Genomic DNA, 19,588 nt, shown 5'->3' with positions numbered 1-19,588 from the left:
TGGGAGCAAGCTGGCTGATGGCAGGCGCTCGCTAGTCACCTGAGACACTGGCACTCGCCCGGGCCAGCACTGCAGCATGCGCAGCAATCTGCTGAAGGACAGACCGCTGTGCTGCTGCAGCGCGGCGGGTGCCCTGGCGATGCCTGGCTGACGCAGCGAGTGCGGCAGCAGTTAGTGCCCGTGTTGCCCTGGTCTGTGACCGCATCAGACCAGCCAGTGACTGGACGGCACCACTGATCATTTGGCTACTAGCTGCCTGAGCTGCCCCGACTTCCTGCAGACTCCTGGCCTGAGCTGCATCGACTTCCTCCAGACTCCTGGCCTGAGCTGCACCGAATTGCTGTAGACTCCTGTCCTGAGCTGCACCGAATTGCTGCAGACTCCTGTCCTGAGCTGCACCGAATTGCTGCAGACTCCTGTCCTGAGCTGCACCGAATTGCTGCAGACTCCTGTCCTGAGCTGCACCGAATTGCTACAGACTCCTGTCCTGAGCTGCACCGAATTGCTGCAGACTTCTGGCCTGTGATGCCCCGAATTCCTTGACACTCTTAGCCAATGACTCTATGGCGTCAGGCATCCATGCCACTACCCCCATGAGCTCCGTGTGCCTGCGCTCCGAGTCGACGGCCATTTCCTCGAGGAGGCGCACCTCCTCTGCGCTGACCGTCGCCGGACTGGAGGCCGCACTCACCCTCTGGGGAGAAGGCCGCCGAGCTTCCCCACCCCTCCCGCGTTGCTGCAGGCCGCTGGGCCCAGGAACTGGACTCCCCTCCGACCCTTCCCCCAGGCTCCCCTCCAGGGAAGACGTGTCCCCTACATCGCCATGGGTTGGCACGGCGGAGGGTGCCACTGATGGGCCGCCTTCCTCTTCCTCCTCCTCCTCCTCCTCTTCCGAGGGGCTGACACTGGCAGCTTCAGGGACCTCCTCCTCACCTGGCGCCTCACCATCTGAAAGCAGGAAGGCACAACAGTAGCTTTAGAGTGAGGACAGGGCGTCAGCGAGGGAGGCATGAGTGGTGCCATTCGCCGCATTGGTCGGACAGTGGCAAAGGATGTTGATCTGATGCGCAAGTGGAACGAGAGAGGTCCAAAAGGTCATGTCCTCACCATTGGTGCCCAGAACAGGGTCGGCATCTCCAGTGGCAACTGGGCCAATGACACGGACTCCCATGATGCGCTCCACGCGCTGGTCTAGGTCGGTGAGCTCCTGGTGCTGAGGCCCGCCTCCCCCGGTCGCAAGCTGGCTACGCTTGTTGTTAGCCAGCTTGGCCTGCAAGAGAAAGGATGGCCTCTAAGCACGGTTTGTAGCCCTGATCTTGTCTGCACAGCCTCCCATGGTGGAATAGCTTGGACAGTGTGTAAAGTGCAGAATGTGCAATTGATGGTCATGCCAGTCCCATAGCTGCTGGATGAGGGCTGGCCATTAGGCCTTTCAGGTCCCTTTGCCCATAATGTGAGGTGCACATGCAAGGATGAGGAGGACACTGGAAAGGGTACTCACCCTGACAATCCTAGTGAGGCCATTAAACTTCTTCCTGCATTGTACAGGAGTCCTGCCAACCACACTGTTGGATGTCACCCTGTTGGAGACATCCCTCCAGGCTTTGCGGAAGACGCTGGTCACCGGCTTCTTGCCACTGTCTGGAAACAAAATATGGCATCTTCGCTCCACAGCGCGAACCAGCAGCCTCAGGTCAGCTTCAGTAAAGCACTGCGCTCTTTCCCGGGCCTTCTGCATCGTCCTGGTCGCTAAATAGGTGCAGCAGCAGTGCTCAGGCCTAGCTGGAGGGCTGCAGTGTCCAGGGCGTGGCAGCCAAACAACTCGACCCTTCCCCCTTTAAGAGATGGCTGGCGCCAGCGGGTCTGCCGTCAATCAAGAAATGACCGCACCTGCGCTGCGCCCGGCCTCGGCGGTATTGCTCAGCACTGCCGGCTTAGCGCCTAAAGATAGTCGTGCATCGCCAGTTTTAGCGCTGCAGCAACCTCTTAGGGCGATGCTACTGAATATCGGCGAAGTGGCCTCGACTTTGCGCCGGGCGCAAACTTTAGCGGCAGCCTGACTTTACCGCCCCAAAAGTGGCTATACTGAATTTCTAGCCCTATGTCTCTTTAGCTGTTCTAAGTTTACCATAAAAAATGATGTAACTGCAGGTGTGTTTTACTTGATGTCATTTTCATGAAGGCAGATGTTTGTTACTTTTATGTGCTCCTTTACGAGGTGTAAATAGAACACCTTGCACCAGGTAACTATTGTCTTGTTCCCAAAGATTCAGACTTCAGGAGCCTTTAACCTTCTATTTCAATAAGGTTATTGATTCAGTGTCAACAACTTATCTTATCTCTATAGCCAGAATGCTTTCGCAGCTTTTTCACCGTTAGGTTTCTAGATTTCCAGACCCAGTTTGTCATGTTTTAATAAGGCCAGAAGTCTTTCATACAATGATATATTTTTCTGAATAGGTTATTAGGCTAATTCCTTCACAGATGAACATTCAGTGGATGGCAATTGAAGGTTCTAAGGAATGGACTGGCATCCTGGAGCATTGCCTGATTGCCTTTGGGGAACGAGCAGAAATTTGGCAAATCCTTATCTTCTTGGAGATGGTTGCCTCTCTTAGAAGATTGACCAGGTTGAGTACAGCCAATGATAGTGTAAATTGTCCACGGTAGGGCTGTTCTTGCCCCACAGAACTGATTTCTTCCTATCTCGACTCTATTTTTTCTCTCCTTGTCCAGACTCTTCCCATTTACCTCCGTGACTCTATCGACACCCTCCGCCACTTTAACAGTTTCCAATTTCCTGGCCCCAACTATCTCCTATTCACTATGGACATGCAATCCCTCTACACCTCCATCCCCCACCAGGATGGCCTGAGGGCGCTCCACTTCTTCCTTGAAAAGAGGCCTGACCAATCCCCATCCACCACCACCCTCCTCCACCTGGCTGAACTTCTCACATTGAACAACTTCTCCTTTGACTTCACTCACTTCCACCAAATTAAAGGTGTTGCAGTGGGAACCCACATGGGTCCTAGCTATGCCTGCCTTTTCGTGGGATATGTGGAACATTCTTAGTTCCAGTCTGACTCAGGTCCCCTCCCTCACCTCTTTTTCCAGCACATTGATGATTGTATCAGTGCTGTTCCCTGCTCTCGCCCTGAACTAGAAAATTTCATTCACTTTGCTTCCAATTTCTACCCTTCCCTCACCTTCACATGGTCCATCTCTGACTCTTCCCTTCCCTTCCTCGACTTCTCCGTCTCCATCTCTGGGGATAGGCTATAGACCAATATCCACTTTAAGCCCACTGACTCCCATGTAAGAATTTGCAATAATTTACAGTTCTGAAGATCAATTTTTTTGATTAAAGAATCCCTGGGCGTTGTGCTTTTAAATTTCCAGGGATAAAAATGGCTGTCGCACCACACGGCCGAAGACAAAGAGGCTTGGAATGCAGCTTTCTGTGTCTGGAAGTAAGGTTCAATGAAGACCACAGCACAATGCTTTGTTTACAAAGCAACTGAATGCTATTAGCATTTGTTTGTTTAGCGAGTGGATACATCTAAACTGCAGAAGAGACTTTTGTACCTTGAATGGGAAACGTTTAAGAATTCAATGGGTTTTAAATCACCCAGCACTGGACAATAGGGCTGTTGCATTCTTTTGTTTCAGCCCAGGGAGCTCCGGAAGACACATTAACCCAGTCTAACCACTTTGAGTTAGCCAATCACAGCTTTCTCTTGTGTATTGGACCCTTTGGGCGGGGAATTTTGCACACAGCCCTTGCAAGGCAGAACGGCAGGGGCCTCACCAGGTATAAAGATAGATGCTGAGAAGCTATCTCCCTCTCTTACTTCGCTGGACCACAGGTGAGCAGAGTTTCTGACTCCTCAACAAGGCAACCTAGCAGGAGTTAAGGGGTGGTGATTTAAGGGTATTGCTAAGATTGTTTAAATAACATTGTAGCCATTGTATCCCTCATTTTCACCGTCTGCAACCCTCTGTTATATAGTTTTACTGTAATTACTGTGTTCGTGTGGTATAGTTTGATATTTTAATTATAGTTTCTTTTAGTTAATAAAACTTGATTTTTTTCTCTCATCCAAACCACTTGTTCCGTTTTAATATCATTAATTATAAGTTCCTCCACTCAGAACTAGAGGAGGGGTAGCGATTCGGAACCGCTGTTTTAAAATTGGTTTTATTGGAATTGGTCTGAGTGCAGGCAAAGGCTGCAAGACCAGGAAAATTACTTTAAACCAGTTTAAAGAAGCCCCCAACCCTTACAATGGCGAGCCAGGTAGGAGTGGAGGCAGTTTTTGATTTAATAAGTGGTCTGGATCTGGAGAAAGCATCAGCTCTTGTTTCTCTCGTTGTTTTCAGTATGTGGGTAGCCCTGCGGATGTTAGCAGCAGCGTGTAGGCTGACCTATCGGGGTATAGGTGGCTGGGTTAGGAAGGGTGTGAAGAGAGAGCAGGAGGAAAGGTTTAGGGAAGCAAAGGCAGCTTATAAGCTGGCCTGCGCCCTAAGGTTTGAGGAAGCAGATCATGGCCCCTGTAGGGCAGAGATAGAAAGCCTTAACATGGCTTTAAATGCATCAAAGGGGATGATTTGTCTGATCAGCCCGAAGGCAGGTCAGCTGGACTTTACTGGCAGCCCAAGTAGAACCATCCCACAGGCAGCACCCAGAACAGTGCTGGATTGGGAATTAGAGACCCCAAGACCGCAGCCCACAGCTCTGAGTCTTGAGGAGCTCTGGCAACGAGGAGGGGTGGACAATGGGGTGGTAGAAGAACACCAGCAGGTCCCGCTAGGCAGGCGGGGACTAGGACCAGTGTACCCCCTCCAACAACGGAGGTACGGTCCGCCCGTGAGGAGTGAGCCTGAGAATAGGAATCCTCAGCCCACAGCAAGTTCGAGTTCACAGGTAAGCACTGTGGCTTGTGTGGGGGGAGGAGCCATTCATATTCAGAGTAAGCTGTTTAAGCCAGGAACAGGAAAGGAGAGTTCTGGGACCCCTGTAGAGCAGGTCCAGTAGCAGAAATCAGGGACAAGGGAGGCACACGGGGATAGTTTTGGCCGCAGGAAAAAGGCAGGTCCAAAATTCCCCAATTAAAGCCACCTGGGTGAGGGAACATGAGTTTGCTGTCCATGCAAGTTCAAGTTCACAGCCTACAAAAACAGGAACTGTGACTTGTTTCCAGGGAAAAGCAGACAAACCCAGAGAGAGACTTGCACCAGCAGGCTGCCAGGTACATTATACAGTGCGGGCTATTTGGACATGGGGGAGAAGGTTCCCAGCCAGCTGGGGCTGTGACCCAAGCTCAGGGTCCCCCAGCCAAAGTTTTGCCCAGAGAGACACCCCTCAGAAGGTCTCAGCGGGTGCCCCAGCCTAAGAAAGCATGGCCATCCACTTTACAGTGGAGTAGGGCGGTCTCCCGAGCCAGGGAGAAGCCAGAGTGTATTGATTTCTATGTGGGTTCAATGACGACACATTCATGAAAGAGAATGACTTTTTATCGAAAGTATGTTCAACTCAGTTAACAGCATTACAGGAGACACCATCTTAGAGATCCATCTAAAACAAAACTAAAACTAAACTGCTTGTCTCTCACATGCCCTCTGCTGGTCAGGCATAAATAATCAATCAGGCAAATATGCTGGTAAGGCATCATAATCAAACAGGCAAATACCATCACTATTTGCTGATATCATTACACAGAGAACAGAGGCCCCCACTCAACAGCCATAAGCTGCGAGGGACCAGAGACAGGAGGCAGTCCAGCTTCGCTGCAGCCAACAGCAATCTGTGACAGTGCCAGAGATTAGTCTGGCCGTCCAGAGATGGGCGGCATCTGTATTATAGCTATATGTGTGTATATAGCTTGCTTTAAGTTGTATTTTAAGTTTTGTTGATATAACTAGTTTTAAGTTTAAGTTTAAAGAGTTTAAGTTAACATGTGTGCCAAATGTTTGTATTTTTGGTCCGAGGTCGAGGGACCCGACCATGTCTCCACCTAAGGCAGCATGTCAGTGAGACCTGGCTGCATGTCCCTTTTAAGTTTTTGCAGGAGATGGGAAAATGAAGCAGCCATGTTCGCCCAGCCCGAGCTGGACATCGAATGAAGATACGGAATGTTGGGGATCACCTCGCCACTGGACGAATCCAGGAGACCCCGCAGCGATCTTCGGGAAAAACCGGACAGAGTCCGGAGGAATTTGCCTACTCCTCCTACGGGGAGGAGATGGCCCCAGCTGGGTGGGGCACGGCCCCCAACCCAGCACTATCCTGACCGAAGTTCACTTGCGGGAGACCTCGCTGTTGAGGAGTCATGATGGGGAAGCGCGGGCGCCTGGTCATAGGGACGCATTCCTCGGGGGTGGGTGGTGATTGTATAGGGAGGGGGAGACCCAAGAATCATGTGGGTGCAGTCGGGGGAGGGAGGAACTCACCTGGGGGCCCACGGGCATAGAGGATAAGTGTGGCTGGGAAGGGTGAGTGGGTGGCCGGATCAGTGTGGGGCCAGGGAGAGCCGCCACACAGGCACCCATCATTTTCTGCAGCCAGTCAAGGGAAGATGGGAGAGGGAGGGACTGGGAGTCATGAGGTCCCATACTCCCCGGTCTCGGTCTGTGCCAAGGTAATTTTTAAACATGAGGGGTACCCCGCCTCCACGAAAGGACAAGGGAACAGCTCGGGGCTGGCAGAGCAGGCTGGTCTGTAAATCCATTCTGCCTGTTTTAAAGTTTAAGATGATCAAAGGGGGGTGGAAGGTACTTTTACTGCCCGGGTGGGAGGAGCAATGCCCACTCGAATTTCGCGACCCATCATCGGCACGTGATGATCGGGGTTTATTTAAGCATGTTGTTTCAAATGTTTAATTTTTTTTGTACTTTGTGTTACAGCCCCAAGTTGAGCAGAGGCGTAGGATCCTCTCCGTGCTTGGGACCAGTTTGTGACAACTCCAAGTTGAGCAGAGGCGTAGGTCCCTCTCCGTGCTTGGGATCGTTTTGATTACATTGTGTAACTAAGATTGCAACATTTTGTAATAACATATGATGTAAAAAAGTGATTGTAAATTTGGTTTACACTGTATAATTTTACAAGCGTGTAGGGGTATGAGACCCCTTATGGAAAATTGAAGTATCTGTAAGATGCCTACCGTACCATGGTTTTTTCTTGAATTAAAGGGGAATAGATGGGACGGGAATCAGTGGCAGATAGCTATTAGGTAAATACAGGGGATGGTTGTTTGTGAGGGGTCAGAAATCATTGCTAATTTCTTCAAGAGGATACTACAAGCAAGCTGGAAGTATCCAAGGGCAGACTGTAAAAATTTGCAATAATTTACAGTTCTGGAGATCAATTTTTTTGATTAAAGAATCCCTGGGCGTTGTGCTTTTAAATTTCCAAAGATAAAAATGGCTGTCACACCACATGGCCGAAGACGAAGAGGCTTGGAAAGCAGCTTTCTGTGTCTGGAAGTAAGGTTCAATGGAGACAACAGCACAATGCTTTGTTTACAAAGCAACTGAATGCTATTAGCATTTGTTTGTATAGCGAGTGGATACATCTAAACTGCAGAAGAGACTTTTGTACCTTGAATGGGAAACGTTTAAGAATTCAATGGGTTTTAAATCACCCAGCACTGGACAATAGGGCTGTTGTATTCTTTTGTTTCAGCCCAGGGAGCTCCGGAAGACATAGTAACCCAGTCTAACTACTTTGAGTTAGCCAATCACAGCTTTCTCTTGTGTATTGGACCCATTGGGCGGGGAATTTTGCACACAGCCTTGCAAGGCAGAATGGCAGGGGCCTCACCAGGTATAAAGATAGATGCTGAGAAGCTATCTCGTTCTCTCTTACTTCGCTGGATCACAGGTGAGCAGAGTTTCTGACTCCTCAACAAGGCAACCTAGCAGGAGTTAAGGGGTGGTGATTTAAGGGTATTGCTAAGATTGTTTAAATAACATTGTAGCCATTGTATCCCTCGTTTTCACCGTCTGCAACCCCCCTGATATATAGTTTTACTGTAATTACTGTGTTCGTGTGGTATAGTTTGATATTTTAATTATAGTTTCTTTTAGTTAATAAAACTTGATTTTTTTCTCTCATCCAAACCACTTGTTCCGGTTTAATTATAAGTTCCTCCACTCAGAACTAAAGGAGGGGTAGCGATTCGGAACCGCTGTTTTAAAATTGGTTTTATTGGAATTGGTCTGTGTGCAGGCAAAGGCTGCAAGACCAGGAAAATTACTTTAAACCAGTTTAAAGAAGCCCCCAACCCTTACACCCACAGCTACCTGGACTACACTTCCTCCCACCCCGCTCCATGTAAAGACTCTATCCCATTCTCCCAGTTTCTCCGTCTCCATTACATCTGTTCTGATGACGCCACCTTCCATACTAGTGCTTCCAATATGTCTTCCTTTTTCCTCAACTGAGGATTCCCCTCTACCGTAGTTGACATGGCCCTCGACCGTGTCTGTTCCACTTCATGCACTTCTGCTCTCACCCCATCCCCTCCCTCCCAGAACCACGATAGGGTTCTCACCTTTCACCCCACCGGCCTCCACATTCAATGGATCATCCTCCACCATTTCCGCCACCTCCAGCGTGATCACACCACCAAACACATCTCCCCCATCCCTCCCCTTTTAGCATTCTGAAGGGACCGCTCCCTCCGCGACTCCCTGGTCCACTCCTCAATCACCCCCAACACCCCCACCCCTTCTCACAGCGCTTTCCCATGCAAGTGCAGGAGATGCAACACATGCCCTTTTGACCATAACTTTGCAGGTACTTTGGTTTCTGACCTTCATTACTTTGATTGCCAAGACACTATGGGGACTGCAATGAATGGGGGCGTCATCCTGCGCCATCAGATTCGGAGGGCACAGAGACGCAGAGAGAGAGTGGCAATCATGGCCAGACGGAAGAGGGCCAACAGGCCTCTGTACAGGAGACCTTACCCTCCCAGGGTATTTTGCCAACAATTCTCCTACATTAAAAAGACTGAGGAGCAGTGTTTGCGAAAGCTGCGATTCAGCAAGGAGGTGGTCACTGAGCTCTGCTACTGCTTCAGCCAGATCTGCAGCCTCAACTGAGGAGCAGGACGTCTTTGTCGGTGGCAGTGAAGATAACAGTGGCTCTGAACTTTTATGCCACCTGCTCATTTCAATCAGCTACTGGGGACATCACCAATATCTCCCAGTTCACGGTGCATTGCTGCATCCGTCAGGTCACAAATGCCCTCTATAAAAGTAGACGAGAGGACATCTCTTTCCCCATGACCCCAGACAAGCAGCAAGAATGCACAATGGGCTTTGCTAGGATAGCCGGCTTCCCCATGGTGCAGGGCACCATTGACTGCACGCATGTGGCTTTGCGTGCTCCACATGAGAATGCCAAGGATTTCCGCAACCGAAAGGGCTTCCATTCCTTAAACGTTCAGATGGTCTGTGACTACAGACAGCTGATACTCGCTGTCAATGCCCACTATCCTGGCAGCAGCCACGATGCATTCATCCTGCGCCAGACTACTGTGGCAGAACTTTTCCAGGCATCACATCACCCAGGTGGTTGGCTTCTCGGAGACAAGGGATATCCACTGTGCACCTGGCTGATGACACCGCTTCATATGCCCAACACCCCTGCTGAGCTGCGGCACAACGAGAGCCATCAAGCTACCAGGAACATCGATGAGCACGCAATCAGCATGCTCAAGCAACGGTTCCGCTGTCTGGACCATTCTGGAGGAGCCCTGCAGTAATCGCCTGAGCGAGTCTCCCACTTCGTTGTTGTGTGCTGCATGCTGCATAACCTGGCAATTCTCAGGACCCAGCCAATGCCACCAGGCCTTGGAGCACCACCAGAGGAGGAGGAGGAAGAGGAGGAGGAAGATGAGGAGGATGATGATCAGCAGCAGCAAGGCGGGAGGGAGGCACACAATGTCGAAACTGGAAGGGCTGTCCGTCAACGGCTGATAGCAAGCCGCTTCTAGGCCCCTGCTGAGGAAATGGCTTCTGCCATTGAGATCAACATGAATGAAACAAACCCGCAACCCCTAAACCGGCCAAGGCAACAATGATTGCAAAGACCAAACATGTACATTTTGAATACAAAACTTTTTTATTTTACAAACTCTGTGTGTGTCATTTCCGCATGAAAAACTAATAGAAAGAAACACCAAAAAAACAGTCATTAACATAACTGGCTCTCACAACCTGGAGATAATGTCCAAAACAGTAATAAAAATGTGACCACGAGCCTCGGCCTTTAATAAAAAAATGAACAACATTTTGTCACACCTCCTACTTTTTGCCCTTCGAGGGTGATCTCCTTCCGTTGCGCACTTCCCCCCTTCCCACCCTATAGCTCCTCTGTAATGGGACCCCAGTGGCTGCAGCAAGGCTGGTGGAAGGCTGCTGATTGTCACAACCTGAGATTGCAGATGCCCTTGAAGAATGGCCTCAACCAGCTCTGGGCCTGGAGTGCCCAGCTGCAGACTGCACCAACTCTGCATGGGCGGCAGCAGTCTGTCCTACAGGCGGTGGCAAGTGCAGTGGAAAAGTAACAGTGGTGGCAGCAGGAATGCTGTCATCTTGAGAGAGGACAGCAACTCCCTGCTCGACTGACACACTGGCACTCCCACGGGGCAGCACTTCAGCATCCGGAGCAATCTACTGGAGCACAGATTGCTGGCCTGCTGCGGCGTGGTGAGAGCCCCGGTGAAATGTGTCCGAACCAGCGAGGATGGCAGCAGTCAGTGCTCGCCTGGCCTCAATCTGAGTCTGCATGAGAACAGTCAGAGATGGGCTCATGGCAGCCAATGACTGAATTGCAGCATTAAGCATTTGCGTGGCATCCGCCTGTGCTACTGCAAAGTGCTCCACACTCCTTGCCAGTGATTCAATGCATTCGGGCACCCTTCCCACTGCACCCATGAGCTCAGTGTGCATGTGCTACGCCTGGGTGTTCATTTCAGCAAGGAGCCGCTCCTCCTCTGCGTCCAGTGCAGTAGGACTCGCTGGCATACACTCCCTCCGGGGAGAAGGCCCCCGAACTTCCCTACCCCCATCGCTTTACTGCAGCCCGCTGGCTCCTGGAGCTTCACCCTCATGAGACCCTTCCCCCCTGTTCCCCTCCAGGGAAGGCATGTTCCCAGTGTGGGCATGGGCTTCCTTGGGAGAGGGTGGCGCTGATACTCCAGCTTCCTCTTCCTCCTCGCCTGCAGCTTCACTCCCACTGGCAGCTTGAGGGCCCGTCTCCTCAACTGGTGAATCACCCTCTGAAAGCAGGGAGGTGCCAGAGTGGCTTTAGCATTATTATGTCCGTGTATAATTGAGACACGGACTGCAGGAGTTGATTATAACAAGTCTTTACTGAATGGAGACAACCTGGAAACTGAAACTACAGAAGCCTGCTAGGGCCTTTTGTACAGGGGTGGTCACTGCCGGTACTGCAGTCTGAGACCAGTTATTCCCTTAAAGGTATATACACAACAATTCCTCCCCTTTTAGATAAACAGTACATAACATTCATTTAACAACTAAATAATAACTAATTACAATTACAATTACGGTTGCTAGATACATTGGTTGAAGTTAAGCAATTATAAGTTCAGTCTTTGAGGAGGCTTCCTGATTCTGTCTGGATAACGCCTCTTTGGGATATCAGTTTCTTCTGGCAAGGTTGAGTCGGGATCAATGTCGTTGTTTGGTTCGTCTGCTTCCAATATCACCGATTCTGCGGTAGATGCAATTGGTACTTTGGTTTCATCGTCAGGTGTATCAGGTCGTGGTGTGGAGTTGACGTTATCCAGTGACTCAAGAATCTGGTCAGCATGGCGTCTTACAATGCTCTCCCCAACGTCCACGGTATACATTAGAGGTCCTTGCCGTGTACAGATCGTTCCTGGCTGCCATTTCTCTGTGCGGTAGTCCCGGGCCAAAACTGGTTGACCTATCTTAAAACTCCTGGTCGGCCTTTCATTCATATTCTGAAACTGCCTGTTCTCCACATCTCTTCTGACGTTTGGCTTAACCAAATCCAAGCGGCATCGTAGTCTTCGATTGAAGAACATCATGGCTGGAGTTTGGTTGGTAACCGCATGTGTCGCATTCCGGTAGGCAAACAAGAAGTTATCCACCTTGTGTTGTAGCGGTATATCTTCATTACACATTGCCTTGATAGCCTTCTTGAATGTTTGAACAAACCTCTCGGCCAATCCATTAGTGGCTGGATGATATGGGGCGGATGTGTAATGCTTAACACCATTATTCTTTAAGAAGCTCCGGAACTCTTCAGACACAAACTGTGGTCCATTGTCAGAGCAAATCTGTTCAGGCAGCGCATTCCTGGCGAATATGGTTCATAAGACTGTGATAGTTTTTTCTGTGGTGGTTGAGGACATTTTTATTACCTCTGGCCACTTTGAATGTGCATCTACCGCAATTAAAAACATCGAGTCCATAAAGGGACCAGCAAAATCAATGTGCACCCTTTGCCATGGAGATGAGGGCCACTCCCATGGATGTCGAGGGGCTTGTGGTGGGGCGTTTTGGACCTTCTGGCATCCTGTACAGCTCTTGGTCATCTCTTCGATTTCTCTATCGATTCCCGGCCACCACACAAACGCTCTGGCTAAGTTCTTCATTTTTACCCCGCCCAGATGACCCTCATGAAGCTCATTGAGCACTCTATCCTTCAATTTGCGTGGAATTACTACTCTGGATCCACACATCAAGGTTCCTCTGCACACTGACAGCTGTTCTCTTCTCGGCGAGAATGCTGGCAGCAGTGGTTCGCCATGTGCTGGCCATCCCTTCACCGTTAAATCATAGACCCAGGAGAGTGTCGGGTCATTTCGTGTTTCCTTTTCTATGTTTGCATTCGTCACCGGGAGACATTCGACTATAGTCGAGTGGAACAACTCCACTGGATCCACTGCCAGTTCTTCTTCCACCGTCGGCAACGGTAGGCGTGACAATCCATCAGCATTCCCATGCTATTTAGTTCCTTTGTACTCAATGTCATATTGGTGAGCCCCTAGGGAAAGGGACCACCTCTGTAGCCGTTGTGCCGTCATTATCGGTACGCCCTTCTGAGGGTTGAAAATGGAGACGAGTGGTTGATGATCAGTTAGTAGAGTAAATTTCTGACTGTGCAGGTAGTGATTGAACTTCTTCACCCCCCACACCAGGCTGAGGGCCTCTCTGTCAATCTGGGCATAGGTACGCTTGGCTGAAGTTAACGAGCATGACGCAAAAGCTATCGGCCTCTCTGAACCATCAAGGAATTTATGTGACAATACCGCCCCAATGCTGTAGGGAGACGCATCACACGCCAGTCTCATCGGTAGTGATGGATTGTAGTGAGCCAATACTTCTCTTGAAGTGATTAGGTCCTTACTCTTCTGAAAGGCCCGCTTGCATTCATCGCTCCATTTCCATGCTACTCCCGTTCGTAGTAGGGCTTTCAGTGGATGCAGAATTGTGGACAAATTCGGCAAAAAGTTATGGTAGTAATTCACCAATCCGATGAATGACCTCAGTTGCGACACATTTTCAGGTGCTGGAGCCTTAATTACCGCTTCAATTTTGTCAGGGGACTTATGCAACCCCTCTTCATCAATCACATGGCCACAATACGATATCTGTTTCTTAAAAAACTCGCACTTGGGGCGATTGGCTCGTAGCCCATGTTCACGTAGCCTAGTGAGCACCTGCTCTAGGTTGGCAAGGTGTTCACTGTCATCTTCACCTGTCACTAGGATGTCGTCCAAGTAACACTGAGTCCCCGGAATCCCTTGCAGGACTTGTTCCATTGCTCTTTGCCATATCGCTGGAGCTGATGCTACTCCGAATACCAGTCGATTATACTGGTAAAGACCTTTCTGAGTGTTTATCGTGAGATACTTCCTAGAGGATTCTTCAGCCTCCATCTGCAAATATGCTTGTGCTAGGTCAATTTCTGTAAAACGCTTCCCACCAGATAGTGAGGCGAAGATATCTTCTATCCTTGGAAGAGGATATTGTACTGTGTGAAGGACTGGGTTCACCGTCACCTTGAAGTCCCCACAGTTGCGAACCTTCCTTGGCTCCTCAGACTTATTGTTTAACGTTTTTTTCATGACAGGAATGATGGGTGTCGCCCACTCGCTCCAGTCTACCTTAGATAACAGCCTGCATTCTCCAGATTCTCCAGCTCTGCCTCGACAGCTGGGCGAGTTGCATATGGTACCGGTCTTGCTTTGAAAAACTTGGGAATTGCATTCTCCTCTATTTTTATCGAGGCGATTAAGCCTTTAAGAGTGCCCAGTTCTTGTTGAAATACCTCTTTGGCGTCAGCTAAGATTGTTGACAATCGTCCAGGAGTGACTTCGTCATTCTTTTTACCAGCCACCATCAGTGCCTGAATGGAGTGCCAGTCTAAACTTATCTTTCTGATCCATTCACGTCCCAATAACGGTGGTCCACCATCTTGCAGAATGTAGAGATACAATTTCCATATTTTCTTGCCGTTGTATTCGACAGGCACCCTTATTTTTCCTCTGGGGTATACTTTTTGCCCCGTATACGTCCTCAAGACAATGGATGTCTCTCTCAAGGGTATGTGTGAGAATAGCCGCTCGTAGTCTCGCCGATTCATGACGGTTTGAGCTGATCCTGTATCCAATTCCATTTTGACTTGGGACCCTGCTATCGTGAGGGTGACCCAAATGGTTCGGTGATCCTCTTTTGCGATTACGTTGTGAAGTTTGAGACAGCTTAGTCTCTTGTTCCCGGATTCACTATCACTCATCTGGTCTTCGGAACTACTGTCCGTCATCTTTTGTACTTTCCTGTATGGTTCCTTAGTAGCCTTTTTGTTGTCGTTGGTCTTCTTCCCAGACCTGCAAAGTCGTGCAATGTGTCCCATCTTTCCGCATTGCCTGCATATTTTGTCCTTGGACCAGCAGTCCTTCTGGTCATGGTTTGTTCTGCCGCAGCGATAACATTTTGCAAATCCCCGTGTCATTTCGTGGGTGCCGTATTCCTGTGGCTTTTGTTGTATTTCCACAGCTCCCCTTGCTGCTGCTTCGTACGATACTGCCACGCTGAAAGCCTTATCTAGCGTCAGCTCTTTCTCTGAGAGTAACCTCTTCTGGGTTCCTTCACTCAGGAGTCCACAGACAAATTTGTCCCATAAGGTATCTGCCAGTCCTGCTCCGAACAGGCAGTGCTTTGATAGCTTGCGTAGTTCCGTAAGGTAAACAGCATTGCTCTCATTTTTATGCTGATTTCTCCTGTGGAATTTAAATCTTTCTGCTATCAGCAGCGGTGTATGATTTAGATGTTCCTGTAGGATAGCAACAATTTCGTTAAAACTCTTCGCCTTCGGTTTGGCTGGAGTAATCAGGTCCCGCAATGGGCCGTACGTTCTTGCGCCCATTAAATTGAACAATACCGATGCCTTTTTCTCATCGGCTATTTCGTTTGCCTCGCAATATACCTCGACTCTTTCCACAAACGTGGTCCAGTCTTCTATTGCATTATCGAAGGCAGTGATATCGCCAGTCTTTGGCATCTTGAAAATCTAAGATGGCGCCTCCCGCGCTTTTCCTTCTTCCCCACCGAGTTAAGATGGTGCCTCCCGCGCTTTCCCGCTGCTGCCGCTGCTGCCAACGCTGTTGCTGGCGATTATATTTATTTTACTATCCTGTAATGGCGATGCCCTATGGTCTTCGTGCCTCCCCGATTGCTGCTGCCAACGCCGCTCTCCGCGGTATTTTTATTTTTCTATCACGCTTCAATATTTGCTCCGTTAATTGAAGAACCATTCCCGTCATGGAGCGGACCCTCTGGGACACTTCCCTCCCTCTTCTTAGGTCCGAACGCTGCCCGGCTTCGAAGTACCAGCCGCGTCCTGTGTGCTCCACCCTCTCTCTCTCTCTTTGCTTCCCGACTCGCTGCCCGGCCCCGTTGCAGAGCCACCCGATCGAGCTCTAGCCCGCCGCAGCCCAGGAAGGATCAGTGCACTACCTGCCACCAGCCCGATTAGCTGGGAAACCACAGACTGGAGAACCAAGCCTGGCTCTCGACAGTCTCTCCTGCAATTTTTCAATTCGATGATTTGGAGGGCGGTTGCCCACGGTCGACGCCCGTTTCTCGAGTTTCTTTGGATTATTTTTTTTTTCTTTCTTCTGGCTCCGACCTTCAATAACGTCGTCTGAGGTGCTGCCGAGTTGCAGGTAAGTTCGTTTCTTACTCGTCGCCAGTATTATGTCCGTGTATAATTGAGACACGGACTGCAGGAGTTGATTATAACAAGTCTTTACTGAATGGAGACAACCTGGAAACTGAAACTACAGAAGCCTGCTCGGGCCTTTTATACAGGGGTGGTCACTGCCAGTACTGCAGTCTGAGACCAGTTATTCCCTTAAAGGTACATACACAACAAGCGTGAGGACAGGGTGGCAGCAAGGGAGGAATGAGTGCAGCGATTTAGTAAGTTGGATTGAAAGTGTCAAAGGCTGGTGTTGTGAGGAACAAGTGGAAGGAGAGAGGACAAAAAGGTGATGACCTTACCATTGCTGTCCAGAACGGGGTCGGCGTCTCCAGTGGCGATGGGGCCGATCACCCGGCTTGCCACAATCCTCTGGATGCGCGCCTCAAGATCGCTGAGGGGTTGCAGCTGAGGCCGCCCTCCACCCGTCCATTGCTGCTGTCTCCTATTATGAGATAGCTTGGCCTGCAAGAAAAAGGACGGTGTCTGAGTAAATATACAGCCATGGTTTTGCCTGATGTGCCTCCCATAATTGAATAGCCCTTACTGTATGCAGCCATGGTGTTGTCTGATGTGCCTCCCATAGTTGAATAGTCCTTACTGTATGCAGCCATGTTCTTGCCTGATGTGCATCCCATAGTTGAATAGCCCTTACTGTATGCAGCCATAGTCTTGCCTGATGTGCCTCCCATAGTTGAATAGCCATTACTGTATGCAGCCATTGTCTTGCCTGATGTGCATCCCATAGTTGAATAGCCCTTACTGTATGCAAAGTGTGGAATGTGCTTTTGTGTTTGATGAAAGGGCCATAGGTCTTGGATGAGTGTTGGGCATTGGGGCTTTTAAGACCCTCTGGCCATAGAGTGAGGTTGAGATGGAGGGATGGAGATGTTTTGAAAAGAAGCCACTCACCCATATGACCCGAGTGAGGTCATTGAACTTTTTTCTACATTGGATATGGATCCTGGGCACCATGCTCCTTGAGGAGATGCTCTGAGCCACCTCCCTCCACACTCTTCTGTACTCACGTGGCAAAGGCCTCCTGCCACCCTCTGGGTACGGTATAGATCTTCTGCGCTCCACCGCACCAACCAGAGCCTCCAAGGCCCGCTCACTGAAGCGATGTGCTTGCTCCCTGGCCCTCTCCATAGTCCTTGCCTGCAAGATTTAGGCACAGGTCTTTCCAGGCCGAGCTTCAAGGCTCCAATGAGCAGGGTATGGCTGTAGAGCAAGATCGACCCTTCCCTTTAAGTGTGTCTGTGTTCAATCGGTAACTGAGAGCACCTGCGCTGCACCCGCGCTCTGAGGTAGCACCTCGCTCCTTGGCCTTAGCGCCTTAAGAGAGGTGTGTTGCGCCTGATTTAGCACTCCAATCACCTCCAGGGTTGATAAAAGCCAAGTTTGCCGTCGGAGGCGATAATTAGCGCCAGGCGCTAAATTTTGCGCGCGCCCGATAACGGCGCCCCAAACAGGGCGATACTGAATTTCTCCCCCTAACTCTCTTTCTCTCTCCACGGAATCTGCCTGACCTGCTGAATATTTGTTGCTTGACTAGTCTGCGTGACTGCTCTTCCAATTTTGACACAAGTCCCCAGATGTCAGTGAGGAGGACTTTGCAGGGTCGATTGGGCGTGCGATTGTCCTGTCCGAAGTCGGTGCCGAGGTCCGGTATTATTCGTATTATTTTTTTCTGTAGCAGTTTGGTGCAACTGAGTGGCTTGCTAGGCCAGTTCAGAAGGCAGTTAAGAGTCAATCACATTGCTATGCGTCTGGAGTCACAAATAGGCCAGACCAGGACGGCAGATTTCCTTCCCTAAAGGACATTAGTGAACCAGATGGGTTTTTACAACAATCTGATAGTTTCATGGTCACCGTTACTGATACTAGCTTTTTTTTAAATTCTAGATTTATTTAATTAACTGAATTCAAATTCCCCAGCTGTCATGGTGGGATTTGAACTCACGTCTCATGGATCATGGATCCTTAGTTCAGACCTCTGGATTACTAGTCCAACAACATAACCACTTTCTACCGTTCCTCTGGTTAGATACTGGGCAGTATGGGCACACTCCTGGGATTGTATGTTGCTGTTGACTTCACCACTGTGGCCATGGTTAATCTAAATAGAGACATAGGAAACCAATTGCAGTTTCCTTCATATGTCTATAAAAATCCACTTATGCAAGGAAAAGTGGCTAACTTGGCATGACGCTACTCTGGCCCATATTCAAGCTTTAAGAACATCGGCCTAGAAATTGAGTGGGCTTAGCGCCCAATTAGTGGCGCTAGAGGGCCTTGCGCCGGACTTATAGCCGTTTTGCAAATTGACTTGGGCCTTACCATCGGCGTTAGCCGGTAGCGCTGCGCCGGCACCGATGACGTCATCGGTGTGCGCAGCGTCCCGGTTGCTGTGGTAACCCGGCCCCAAGCCCAAATTCAGTTGCGCCCGCCTCGCCCGTGGCAGGCGCAACTAACGAATGTGAAAAGTGTTCTTACACGCCTTTGCGCCGGCGCATAAAGGTGGAGCGGCGGCCGGCCGCGTTCCCGGCGGCCGCCTGCCCGCACCTCCCTTCCCGGACTCCTGCATCACCCCCCCCGCAGCCCTGATGAGTGTGTGCTGCGAGCCCGGCACTTCCCCGAGGTGCCGGGCTCAGATGTCGGGGGAATCCGCCAGACAGTTGTCGGCTGCAGGCAGCTCCTCCTTAACAGAAGGAGGAGGCCTGCAGTTCCCCAGCCTGCCGCACCGCATCGGGTGCCGCAGCGGGGGATTAGCGTCGGAAAACCCAATTCAACGCCCGTTTTCAGGCGCTAAAACCCTCCTTTAGCGCCCGCCGCCCTCTGGGGCCGGCGCAACCGAATTTTCGTCGGGCGCTGCCGCATTAACGCTGGCGCAAAATTTCTGGCGCTACAGCCCTGGCGAACCCACAACCCAATTTCTAGGCCATCTTCTTTTCATCGATGGACGATTAAAAACTTTTTGAACAATATGACCACATTGACGAAGCGCATTCTTTGCTAGTGTCCTGTGCTTTAGTATTGGCCTCCCTATTTATAATATATGCTTCGGATGAAGACCAGCTTTTGCTGACCTAACTTGCTCCAGGCATTTTTTCCAAATGAAAAAGCCAAGGAGCACTTAAAGCACATTTTGCTCTGACATGCTCTCCTCCATTAACTTGTTCTGATGATAGAATAGAAAGCCGAGCAAGAGAAATAAAAAATCAGGAAGATTGCTATGGTAAGTGTACCCACAGTATGCCTATTATAAGTATATGAGCACTGGATACATGGTACAATGGCCTAGAAATTGGATAAGGC

This window comes from Somniosus microcephalus, chromosome 1 (assembly GCF_052327205.1).
Source record: "Somniosus microcephalus isolate GS21.2 chromosome 1, FLI_Smic_1.0, whole genome shotgun sequence".
NCBI classification, from domain to species: domain Eukaryota; kingdom Metazoa; phylum Chordata; class Chondrichthyes; order Squaliformes; family Somniosidae; genus Somniosus; species Somniosus microcephalus.
The sequence above is the reverse complement of the archived record's forward strand: the minus strand, read 5'-3'. Positions refer to the sequence as shown.